The sequence below is a fragment of the Haematobia irritans genome, chromosome 4 (assembly GCF_050003625.1).
Source record: "Haematobia irritans isolate KBUSLIRL chromosome 4, ASM5000362v1, whole genome shotgun sequence".
Lineage (NCBI taxonomy): Eukaryota > Metazoa > Arthropoda > Insecta > Diptera > Muscidae > Haematobia > Haematobia irritans.
Window position 1 is genome coordinate 131,187,951 of NC_134400.1, and position 12,934 is coordinate 131,200,884.

Sequence of the window (12,934 nt, forward strand, 5' to 3'; positions counted from 1 at the left end):
ATCTGGAGGTTTTTTAGGACTATAAATAGGTGTACAAGAAATGATTTTATTGTTTGGGATTCTAGAAACCGTAGTTGTTATCCAATTTGCTTGAAAATCATCATCATAAATAATCATTTAAATAATGGGGGTGGAAATCAAATCAAGGCGTTATTTCATCATTTTCCTTCACACTTACAAGAGGTGATAATGATTCCTCTATAAATCCAGAATCCGATATAGTCTTCATAGGTAAAATCTTTAAATTTATCTTCGGGAAGTGTACTGGTTGAACTGCCCTGCTTGGGAGAATATCTGTCATCAAACCCCCCTGAAATTTCAAAGGACACTATAATATTTTATTCACGCTGATGTGTATTTAACGTTCAGCGCGGCCAATCTTACGTCTGTATTGTTTTTTTTTTAAATTTGGTAGATTTTTGGGAAAATTTTCTCGAAATTGTGGTAGATTATTTTTGGCACAAGTGGCAACCGTTCGTAGATATTCATCCTGATCTAGCATCTTGGTAATGGGGGTATTTTGTTTGTAACATATCGAAATGTCGATTTTCCACCACTCTGTATAAAAAACTAGAGCCACTAGAGCTTGGCATAAGTAGTCGTTATTGATGTAGGTCGGATGGTATTGCAAACGTGCCATATCGGTCCACTTTTACGTATAGCCCCCATATAAACGGACCCCCAAATTTGGCTTGCGAATCCTCTAAGAAAAGCAAATTTCATCCGATCCAGCTGAAATTTTGTACATGGTGTCAGCATATGATATCTAACAACCATGCAGGAATTGGTCCATATCGGTCCATAATTATATGTAGCCCCCATATAAACCGATCCCCAGATTTGACCTACGAAGAGAAAAATTCACCTGATCCGGTTGAAATTTGGTACGTGGTGTTAGTATGTGGTCTCTAACAACCATACCAAAATTGGTCCATACCGGTCTTAACATACTTATATATAACCCCCATTTAAACCGATCCCCAGATTTGACCTGCGTAGCTCTTGGAGGAGCAAAATTCATCCGATAAGGTTGAAATTTTGTACGTGGTGAAATTTGGTACATTGCGCTGGTATATGGTCTCTAACAACCATGCAAAAGGTGGTCCATATCGGTCCATAATTATATATAGCCCTCATATAAAACGATCCCCAGATATGAACTCGGGAACCTCTTTGAGGAACAAAATTCATTCCATTCGGTTGAAATTTGGTACATTGCACTAGTACATGGCCGCTAACAGCCATGCAACAATTGGTCCATATCGGTCTATAGTTCTATAGTCTATATAGCCGATCGCCAATCACACAAAAATTGGTCCATATCGCCAAAATAATCTACCAAAATTTTATTACTATAGAAAATCTTGTCTGAATTTTATTTCTATAGAAAATTTTGTCAAAATTGTATTTCTATACAAAATTTTTATCAAACTAAATTATATACGTATTTAATCGCCTTTTTTTAATATATATGGAATATGAACAAGTATATACGGCCGTAAGTTCGGCTAGGCCGAAGGTTATGTACCCTCCACCATGGATTGCGTAGAAACTTCTTCTAAACACTGTCATCCACAATCGAATTACTTTGGTTGCGGTAACGCTTGCCGGTGGTATGGTATCTTAAAACCTCCTAACACCGTCTTCTAAATTGTAAGTAAGTCCATACGTGGTATATATTAAATTAAAAATAAATAAATAAATTATATACGTATTAAACAAAATTTTCTATAGAAATAAAATTTTGACAAAATTTTCTATAGAAATAAAATTTTAAAAAAAATTTCTATAGAAATAAAATTTTGACAAAATTTTTTATTGAAATAAAATTTTTACAAAATTTTCTTAAGAAATAAAATTTTGACAAAATTTTCTATAAAAATGAAATTTTAACAAAATTTTCTATAGAAATAAAATTTTAACAAAATTTTCTATAGAAATACAATTTTGACAAAATTTTCTATAGAAATAAAAAGTTGACAAAATTTTCTATAGAAATAAACTTTTGGTAGATTATTTTTGCCTCGAGTGGCAACTATGATTATGAACCTATATGGACCAATTTTTGTGTGAATGGGAATCGGCTATATATTACAATGGACTGACTAGTCTAAGTGATTCTGAAACTTAATCGGGCTGTCACTTTAACCTAACCTAACTATATACCGATATGGACCAATTTTGGTATAGTTGTTAGCGGCCATATACTAACACCACGTTCCAAATTTCAACCGGATCGGATGAAATTTGCTTCTCTTTGAAGCTACGCTAGCCAAATCTGGGGGCTATATATAATTGTGGAACGATGTGGACCAATGTTTGCATGGTCATTAGAGACCATATACTTACACCTTGTACCAAATTTTAGCCGGATCGGATGAAATTTGCTTCTCTTGGAGGCTCCGTAAACCAAATCTGGGGATCGGTTTATATGGGGGCTATATATAGTTGTGGACCAATTTTTTCATGGTTGTTAGAGACCATATACCAACACCATGAACCAAATATCAGCAAGATCGGATGAAATTTGCTTCTCTTTGAGGCTCCGCAAGCCAAATCTGGGGATCGGTTTATATGGGGGCTATATATAATTATAGACAGATGTGGACCAATTTTTGCACGTTTGTTAGAGACCATATAGCAACACCATGTACCAAATTTCAACCGGATCGGATGAAATTTTCTTCTCTTTGAGGCTCCGCAAGCCAAATCTGGGGATCGGTTTATATGGGGGCTATATATAATTATGGACCGATGTGGACCAATTTTTGCATGGTTGTTAGAGACCATATACCAACACCATGTACCAAATTTCAAGCGGATCGGATGAAATTTGCTTCTCTTTTAGGCTCCGCAAGCCAAATCTGGGGATCGGTTTACATGGGGGCTGTATATAGTTATTGACCGATGTGGACCAATTTTTGCATAGTTGTTTGAAACCATATACTTACACCATGTACCAAATTTCAGCCTGATCGGATGAAATTTGCTTCTCTTACAGGCTCCGCAAGCCAAATCGGGGGATCGGTTTATATGGGGGCTATATATAATTATGGACCGATGTGGACCAAATTTTGCAAGGCTGTTAGAGACCATATACTAACACCATGTACCAAATTTCAGCTGGATCGGATGAAATTTGCTTATCTTAGAGACTCCGCAAGCCAAATCTGAGGGTCCGTTTATATGGGGGCTATACGTAAAATGGACCGATATGGCCCATTTGCAATACCATCCGACCTACATCAATAACAACTACTTGTGCCAAGTTTCAAGTCGATACCTTGTTTCGTTCGGAAGTTAGCGTGATTTCAACAGACGGATGGACGGATGGACATGTTTAGATCGACTCAGAATTTCACCACGACCCAGAATATATATACTTTATAGGGTCTTAGAGCAATATTTCGATGTGTTACAAACGGAATGACAAAGTTAATATACCCCCCATCCTATGGTGGAGGGTATACAAAAAATGGACCGGATGAGAGACAGTTCTTGAAAAACTTATAATATAAATTATAAATTCTGGTTTATTTTCTCTTGAAGAAAATATTTTAATACAACAAAGTGGCATTTCGTTTGTCTAAAATTTCGTTTTGGAAAAAAACATTTTTTCTGTGAGTGTAACCCACATTAGTATGTGAATGAATTCTTATAAACTGCTTTAATACGAACATTAACATATAATTCAAACATGAACATGCTCACGACTTTATTAGTTCTTATATTTCATCCAGAGAACAAAATTCATAATCAGACTTCAAACGAAATTTGAAATTTATGAGAACAATAAATGGCCCAGAAGTAATAGATATTTTATGCTTAATACATTTAAAAGTTTCTTGGTAAATTTACGCAGAATCCTTGTTTGGTAGAAAAAAAACTGATATGCTAATGTCTTTTAAATGGACCCGCAGACAGCCATTTTGGTTGCCGATATTGGAGGATTTTTTGAATGCGAAAATTCATACAAAACCCCAATAAATTTGTGGATTAAAAACGAGAAGTTAACATAAGACAAAACTGAAGAAAAAATAATTTGAGATATATGAGGAGAAAACAACACGAGAAACTTTGAAATCGAAATGAAAAAATCAATCTTGGCTCTTTCTCACAATCGACATGGGTAAGTTTGGTATTGTTTTCGAAATTCTTATCTCGCTAAAAAAATTGAAAAAGCTTACAAACAGACCATATGATACCCTACATTTACCGCTTCAGTTTAGTGAAACTACCTGAATTTATTCTGATAATTGGTTGATAGTTTTGCTGCAAGTAGAGGATACTGATGAGGAATGTGGTAATTCCGAAACGTGCGTCCATCCAACCATCTTGTAGTCTATAGGGCTTTGCCCAAATAAATTTGACAAACATTCTTTTCCTCTGTTGGTTAAGCTACACTTGTAGTTTAGTCAATGCATGGTTTTAAGCTGAAATCAAAAACAACAACAATTATTAAAGAACAAAAACCAACAATAACAAAACAAAACGAAATTATTAAATTTTATGTATTTTTTTAAATTTAACCTTTCGCCTGCACGGAGAATCGAACCGAGGACCATACACTTTGTAAGCCAACACACTATCAACTGGGATACGTAGCTGTTATGATAATCAATAGACAATTGTCGTTATAAGTTATATTTATATAGCAAAGTCTGCGGCGCCCGCGAGCCGATGCAAACAATACATTATTTAACAGAAACATACATTTGTTTGCCACGTGGAGCAATCCGACCGAACACCAATTTTTATACCCTCCACCATAGGATACACACATCGACATACAAATGTAACACATCGAAATATTGCTCTAAGACCCCATAAAGTATATATATATATTCTGGGTCGGGGTGAAATTCTGAGTCGATCTGCGCATGTCCGTCCGCCCGCCCGTCCGTCTGTTGAAATCACGCTAACTTCCGAACGGAACAAGGCATTGACTTGAAACTTGGCACAAGTAGTTGTTATTGATGTAGGTCTGATGGTATTGCAAATGGGCCATATGTTGATATCTTAGTCAATTCAAAAGTTACAGATTTATATCCAAACAAGTATATACAGCAGTAAGTTCGGCCGGGCCGAATCTTAAATAACCACCACCATAAATCAAATTGAGCTTAACAGGGAATCGGGCAGCACTCAGTGATAAGAGTTCACCAATGTGGTACCACAATGGACTGAATAACATAGTCTAAGTGAGTCTGATACATCGGGCTGCCACAATACCTAACCTAACCTAACCAGAATCAAATATTAGGGTCTCCTTTGAAATTTCAGGGGGGTTTGAGGACAGATCAAGTAGATCAGTTCAACAAGCACATTTTCCGAAGATAAATTTAAAGATTTTACCTACATCAGATTCTGGATTTATAAGAACCGGTTTTGTTTGAGTTTTAGAGGAATCATAATTATCTCTTGTAAGTGTGCAGGAAAAGTACAAAATAACGTCTTGATTTGAAATCTTAAATCTGGTAAATTTTCAACCGAGGAGTAAAATCTGGAAATTTTACATTGAGTTTCAAGCAATTTTCATGATCAGTGCGCTTTCTATACCCTCAAGAATTGAAATGGGTCTATATGGAGGCCTTACCAAACAGACCGATAAAAAAGAAACAAAACGTTTGGAAAACGTGTACCGAAAACGTTTTTTCTTTTGTTAGAGTTTTTTGAATTGCTTGGAAATTTTTAAACTTTTATTACCAAAAAAATTCGTTTGTTACAAAATTTTTATTTTTTCAATAAAAAAAAGTTATTTTTGAAAAAACAACACAATCCATTTCGTTTATATCAAACATTGTCCTTTTCTGACTTTAGGTCTTTAATAATACACATTTTACAGTTCAAAATTTAATATACTACAATGTAATGTTGAACATTTTCTAGGAATCTTCCGAACATATCTGGAACATATGTAAAAAAAAAAAAAAAAAAAAACTTTGGTCGAAGCAGGGATCGAACCCACGACCCTTGGCATGCAAGTCGGACGTAGCAACCACTGCTCCACGGTGCCAAACTAAATGTTTGTTTCTGTTAAATAAACTTTGTTTATTCGGTTCGTGGGCGCCGCAAGCTATGCTATATAAATGTAACTTATATGGACAATTATCTATTGATGACCATAACAGGTACATAGCTCAGTGGTTAGTGTGTTGGCTTACAAAGTGCATGGTCCGTGGTTCGATTCTCCGTCCAGGCGAAAGGTAAAAAAAAAATTTAAAAATTTATAAAATAGTATAATTTCTTCTACATTGTTGGTATTACAGGAAAAGGTGTTAAGAACTAAAAAACCTCGTGGATGTGAGAAAGATGTGAGGGAAAATGCAATTAGCAAGAAAACAACGTTTTTTTTTTGAGTTAGTCTTTATGAAATTGTTTTTACATACTGGAAAAGAATAAACGTTTATCACAAAAAGTATATACTTTTCTTCCAAATACACTTCCTTACAGCGAAAAGCAAATGAGAAACGAACTTTGTTTGTCTAAAATTTCGTTTGGGAGGAAAGAATTATTTTTTTGCGTGTACGATACACGTTTTTGTGAGCCTAAAATACCAGAATATTTACAATTTCAGGCAAATCGGATAAAAAACTACGGTTTCTAGAAACCCAAGGAGTTAAATCGGGAGATCGTTCTTATGGGCGATATACTAAAATATGGACCGATACTCGCCGTTTTCGGCACACCTCTTCATGGACCGAAATTACCTCTAGATTTCCAATTTCAGGTAAATTGAATAAAAACTGCGGGTTCTAGAAGCCCAAGAAGTAAAATCGGGAGATCGGTCTATATGGGGGCTATCCAAAAATATGAACCGATACTCACCATTTTTGGCACACCTCTTTATGGTCCGAAATTACCTCTAGATTTCCAATTTCAGGTAAATTGAATAAAAACTGCGGGTTCTAGAAGCCCAAGAAGTAAAATCGGGAGATCGGTCTATATGGGGGCTATACCAAAACATAAACCGATAATCTCAATTTTGGCACACCTCTTTATGGTCCGAAAATACCTCTAGATTTCTAATTTCAGGCAACTTGGATAAAAACTACGATTTGTATAAGCCCAAGACCCCAAATCGGGAGGTCGGTTTATATGGGGACCACCAAAATATGGACCGATGCTCACCATTTTTGGCACACCTCTTTACGGTTCTTAAATATATCTAGATTTTTAATTTCAGGTAAATTGAATTAAAACTGCGGTTCTAGAATCCCAAGAAATAAAATCGGTAGATCGGTCTATATGGGGGCTGTACCAGAACATGGACCGATGCTCCCATTTTGGCACACCTCTTTACGGTTCTTAAAAACCTGCGGATTCTAGAAGCCCAGAAGTCTATAGACCAATCTCCAGATTTACTTCTTGGTCGATAGTGTGTTTCGTTCGGAAGTTAGCGTTATTTCAACAGACGGACGGACGGACATGCTCAGATCGACTCAGAATTTCACCACGAACCAAAATATATATACTTTACTCTTAGAGCAATATTTTGATGTGTTACAAACGGAATGACAAAGTTAATATTCCCTCCATCCTATTGTGGAGGGTATAAAAAAAACTTTAAACCGAAGATACAAAATCCCAAAAATGAGACCTAGCCTATATTTGAAGCGTTTTTATCTTAAATCTAAATATTCAATATTTCGTCCTTAATTTAAGGACGATTTCATAAATAAAAAATGTGTTTATTTACTTTAATGAAAATGTGCCTTAGATCAAAGACATACGACTTTAATGGAGGGTAATCTCTAATACCACGTAAATATTTTGTCAGTGTACATTTCACCTCACAACTGACACAGAGATGTAGGATATTAAAACGAAATATTAATGAGCCAATATATAAAAGCAAAAAAAAAAAAAATACCAAATGGAAATGTATGTCGATGTGTATTACTACAGTTTGATTTTTTTTGTTTTTTAATTTGAAATCCTTTTTAAAATGCTGCGATTTGCTTTATTAGTCACTCATAAATGATACCTTGCCATGATTACCCAACGTCCGTCCATCTCGCATAAGCAACTCCAATATGATGACTTTGATGGTGTATGATGGTGAGGTATGTGTCAAGAAATGATTAAACCTCATCATTATTGAAATGCATTAAAGTGTCCTCTTCTTCATCTTCCACAGCTTCCCTCCGTCACCATATTCCACCTGAATATGGGATAGTTATTTATGATGCCATTAAATATTGAAAGTCAAGAACGAGACTTTTGCATTTTTAAGTTGATTTCAACAAGGCGCGACGGACATTTTACTGCCACTTCTGAAATCGTAAAACTTTATTGAAATGCCAGTTAGTTAGCCACCAAATGGAAATTATCATTTAGCCAACTTTCAAGAAATACTGCCAACTAGAGATTTTTATTAAAAAACTTTCTTTTCATATTGATTGCAAACAGAGTAAAAGGGAGTAAAGTGAATTATGGATAAGTTGCCAAATGTTACACTTTTGCAATTCTAAAATCCCTTTAGACTTAGTTTCCTAGACAGAAGAAATTTTACTGGGAAAAATATGAAGTAATCCGTGTATTGGTATATGTATGTACGTGCAGAGAATGGAATGTGATTACCTCAATCATGGTTCAAGAGCACAATGTTATTTTTGAATGGGGACGAAGAACAGTTGCCGTTATTCTATTCCGTTAAGAAGTAAAGTTTTGAGATCAGTTGAATGGGGACTGTACCAAAACATGGACTTCATATGGCCCGTCCAGACATTCTTGTAATTTTGCCCTCCAATTTTGTCCTTCCAAATACGAAGACAATATTCTTGAATCTGTCGAAAAACATTTAATTACACTCAATAAAATTGAACTCTCTATTTCACTAAAGCCAATTTAACTTTATTTTAGTTCATGGAATTATTATGTTTGGAGAAAGTTGCCTTTACTGTCACTTTAATGTCACATATCCTATATTTGAATGATTTTTTGCTTTGTAGTCAAGATGCAAAAAGACAACAAATTTAAAGACAACTTCATTAAATTTAAAGAATTTTTCTGAATTATTAAAGTCAAGTTGACTTTAGCCCAAACATTTTTTCTTTCATGTTATGATACCCATTTTTAAGTGAAATCACTTAGTTATAAGGACAATACGACTTCATTGAAAAGTTTATCGACTTTTAGACAAGGAAAAAAAGTTTATATTAGAGAAATGCGTCTTCTACGCTAAGCCAAATTTGCATTCGTATTTTAAATACATGAAATTTTTGACCTCACGACAATATTTTTTCAGTGTAGAGAAGCTTTAAAATACTCAGAAATGTCACCAGCATTACTGAGGTGGGATAATCCACCGCTGAAAATTTTTTTGGTGTTCGGTCGAAGCAGGAATCGAACCCACGACCTTGTGTATGCAAGTCGGGCTAACCATTGCACCACGGTGCCTCATGTTAAATGAATGGCTTCTGCGTAAAATTTTGCACGACATACGGATCCAAAAAGAACATTTTCACTACTTTTTTGGCGACGCTTTTTTGCTGGGGTGTTACAAATGGAATAACAAAGTTAGTATTTTTTCGGAAAAGGCACCTATATTCATTCTGTCGTAACACTTTTATTGGAGACCTCTCCCATTTATTTGATTTTTATTTTTTTTTTTCAACCCAAAATCGGCATTGTTTGAAAACGAAAAAAATCTTTTAAAAAATTTCCATTTGGCAAAGCACCGATTGCTAAGCCGAACCCTTTTTTCAAAGGTTTTCGTCAAAGGTTTCAACATCCTAACGGTAAACGCCTGAGAAATATGCAAACTACAAAAAATAAAGTTTTTTAGCATATGACCCCACTTTAGGGATTTTGGGGATTTTTGCTACGAATTTTGGGAATGGTATATTCAGCAATATTTTAAAACAATTTTCCCCGCAAAACTCAATGAAAATCATAATTAGTTCAAACGTTATAAAGGTTTCAATTCAAAATTTTAATTCCATGAGTCCCCCGGAGGAGAAACTTCCATCCGATCAGGCTGAAATTTGTATCCAGTATCCATTCCCTAACTATCGTGGTGTATACAAGTCCATGAAAAAATATTGTCGTGAGGACAAAGATTTCATGTCCTTAAAATACGTATGCGAATTTGGCTTAGCATTGAAGACACAATTCTCGGATATAAAGTTTATACATATGCCTTGTCAATGAAGTCGTTTTATCATTTCAGTTAAGTGATTCGACTTCGAAGTTGGTGTCTCCACATGAAAGAAGATTTTTTTTGACTAAGGTCAACTTGGCTTTAATATTTCTGCAAAAATTCTTCAAAATTAATGAAATTGTCTTTAAATTAAAAACAAGTAAGGAAAGTCTAAAGTCGGGCGGGGCCGACTATATTATACTCTGCACCACTTTGTAGATCTAAATTTTCGATACCACACTGAAAAAACAGTGAACCCACCAGGAAGAAAAACTTCGGTTAATTTTAGAAAATTTTGAATATTTTTAGAAAATTTTAACTAAACAGTATAACAAACGCTGGCATCACGCCGATGTCATAAAAATAAGTAAATATTTTTCGACAAATTCAAGAAAATTTATTAGACTTAATTAGTTTTTTTCACTTGTTAAAGAAAATTTTGTAGTTTGAAGGAAAAAATTGGAGTTCAAAATTGCAAGAATGTCTTTAGTGACATACGAAGTTCATGATGAACGCATTTGTAGTAAAATTTACAAATTTAAAGAAATATTGAACTATTCTGTGGAAGACACGAATTTAGTTAGTCTTTATCCTTCATTTGTGTACATTTTTTCCTCAGTTTTAGTTAATTTAACTAACGTACACAAAAAATTATTAGAGTAGAACAAACTTTCTCCAAACATAATAATTCCATGAACTAAAATAAAGTTAAATTGGCTTTAGTGAAATAGAGAGTTCACTTTTTTTTGAGTGCATATCACATCCGTCAAATGTGTTGGGTGCTATATATAAAGGTTTGTCCCAAATACATACATTTAAATATCTCTCGATTTGGACAGAATTTGAAAGACTTTTACAAAATCTATACACGGTTGAAAAAGACTGTTTTTCATATGTTTGGCTATAAACATTATATGTTTAGAACACAAATTTTTAAACACAATATTTTTGAGTGCAAGCATATAATGTTCATAAACTAGCATAACATGTTTGGGACATATATGTTAATATGTTAGAACATATTATGTTTGGGACATAAAATGTTTGTAAATATAATATGCTTGGATGCAAACATATATTAATTTAGAAATAGCCTATAAACATATATGTGTTTAGTAGCTTGGAGCGCTATTTAACAGGGAGCGATATTGAATTAAGTTGGTGGTTGTGGCTTGTTATTACAAAATTAACATTTTATTTTTCCTTGGGCAATTGATCAGCTACTTCTTTGGTCCTTACAAACTGTGTGGTCCGCCGTTCGAATCCCCGTCCGGCAAAAAGTAAAATTAAAAAAAAAAAAATAAAATATAACAATTTCTTCTACAATGTTTGCATTACAGAAAAAGGTGCTAAGAACTAAAAAATCTCGTGGAAGTGAGAAAGATGTGGAGGAATATACAATTAGGCAGAAACAACATTTTGAGCATTCAGATCGAAAACCTATGTTGTTAGCACCTATATTACCTGTTTATTTTCATAATTCATTATGATTGTAAATATATTTATATATAAATAAATAAATAAATAAATAAAATTTTGAGCACAATATTGTTTGGGAAAAATTTTTTTAAGCATATAATATTTTTGGGTGCAAAATGCTACCAAACATATTATATGTTCACATAATAACATATTGTTTTTTGGAAGACAACATTATTGAATTTGGATGCAAAAATACAAAATGTTTGCAACTTAGACTACCCAAACATATATTGTTTAGACCAATATGCTTTCAAACATATTATATATTGGAAGAGATCAAACAAATAAATGTTTGGGAAATACCCAAAAATGTATATGCTTGAAGCAAAATATGTTTGGGAGTATATGTTACAGAAGCGATTTTTTGTGAGGGTGTAGACACAAAATTTAAGTTGGCTAATGCACTAGGGTGGAACACAATTTCAGTAAAAAAATATGGGAAACATTTAAATCTGAAGCAATTTTAAGGAAACTTCGCAAAAGTTTATTTACGATTTATCGCTCGATATATATGTATTAGAAGTTTAGGAAAATTAGAGTCATTTTTACAACTTTTCGACTAAGCAGTGGTGATTTAGCAAGGAAAATGTTGGTATTTTGACCATTTTTGTCGATATCAGAAAAACATATATATGGGAGCTATATCTAAATCTGAACCGATTTCAATCAAATTTAGCACACATGACTATATTACTAATTGTACTCCTAGTGCAAAATTTCAACCAAATTGCGCCAAAACTCTGGCTTCTGGGGCCATATAAGTCCATATCGGGCGGAAAATATATATGGAAGCTATATCTAAATCTGAACCGATTTCAATCAAATTTGGCACACATGGCTATACTACCAATTGTACTCCTTGTGCGAAATTTCAAGCTAATCGGGATAAAACTCTGGCTTCTGTGTCCATATAAGTCTATATCGGGCGGAAAATATATATGGAAGCTATATCTAAATCTGAACCGATTTCAATCAAATTTGGCACACATGGCTATACTACCAATTGTACTCCTTGTGCAAAATTTCAAGCTAATCGGGATAAAACTCTGGCTTCTGGGTCCATATAAGTGCATATCGGGCGAAAGATATATATGGGAGCTATATCTAAATCTGAATCGATTTCAACCAATTTTGGCACGCATAGCTACAATGCTAAATCTACTCCTAGTGCAAAATTTCAACCAAATTCGGCCAAAAATTTGGCTTCTGGGGCCATATAAGTCCATATCGGGCGAAAGATATATATGGGAGCTATATCTAAATCTGAACCGATTTCAATCAAATTTTGCACAATTGACTATACGACTA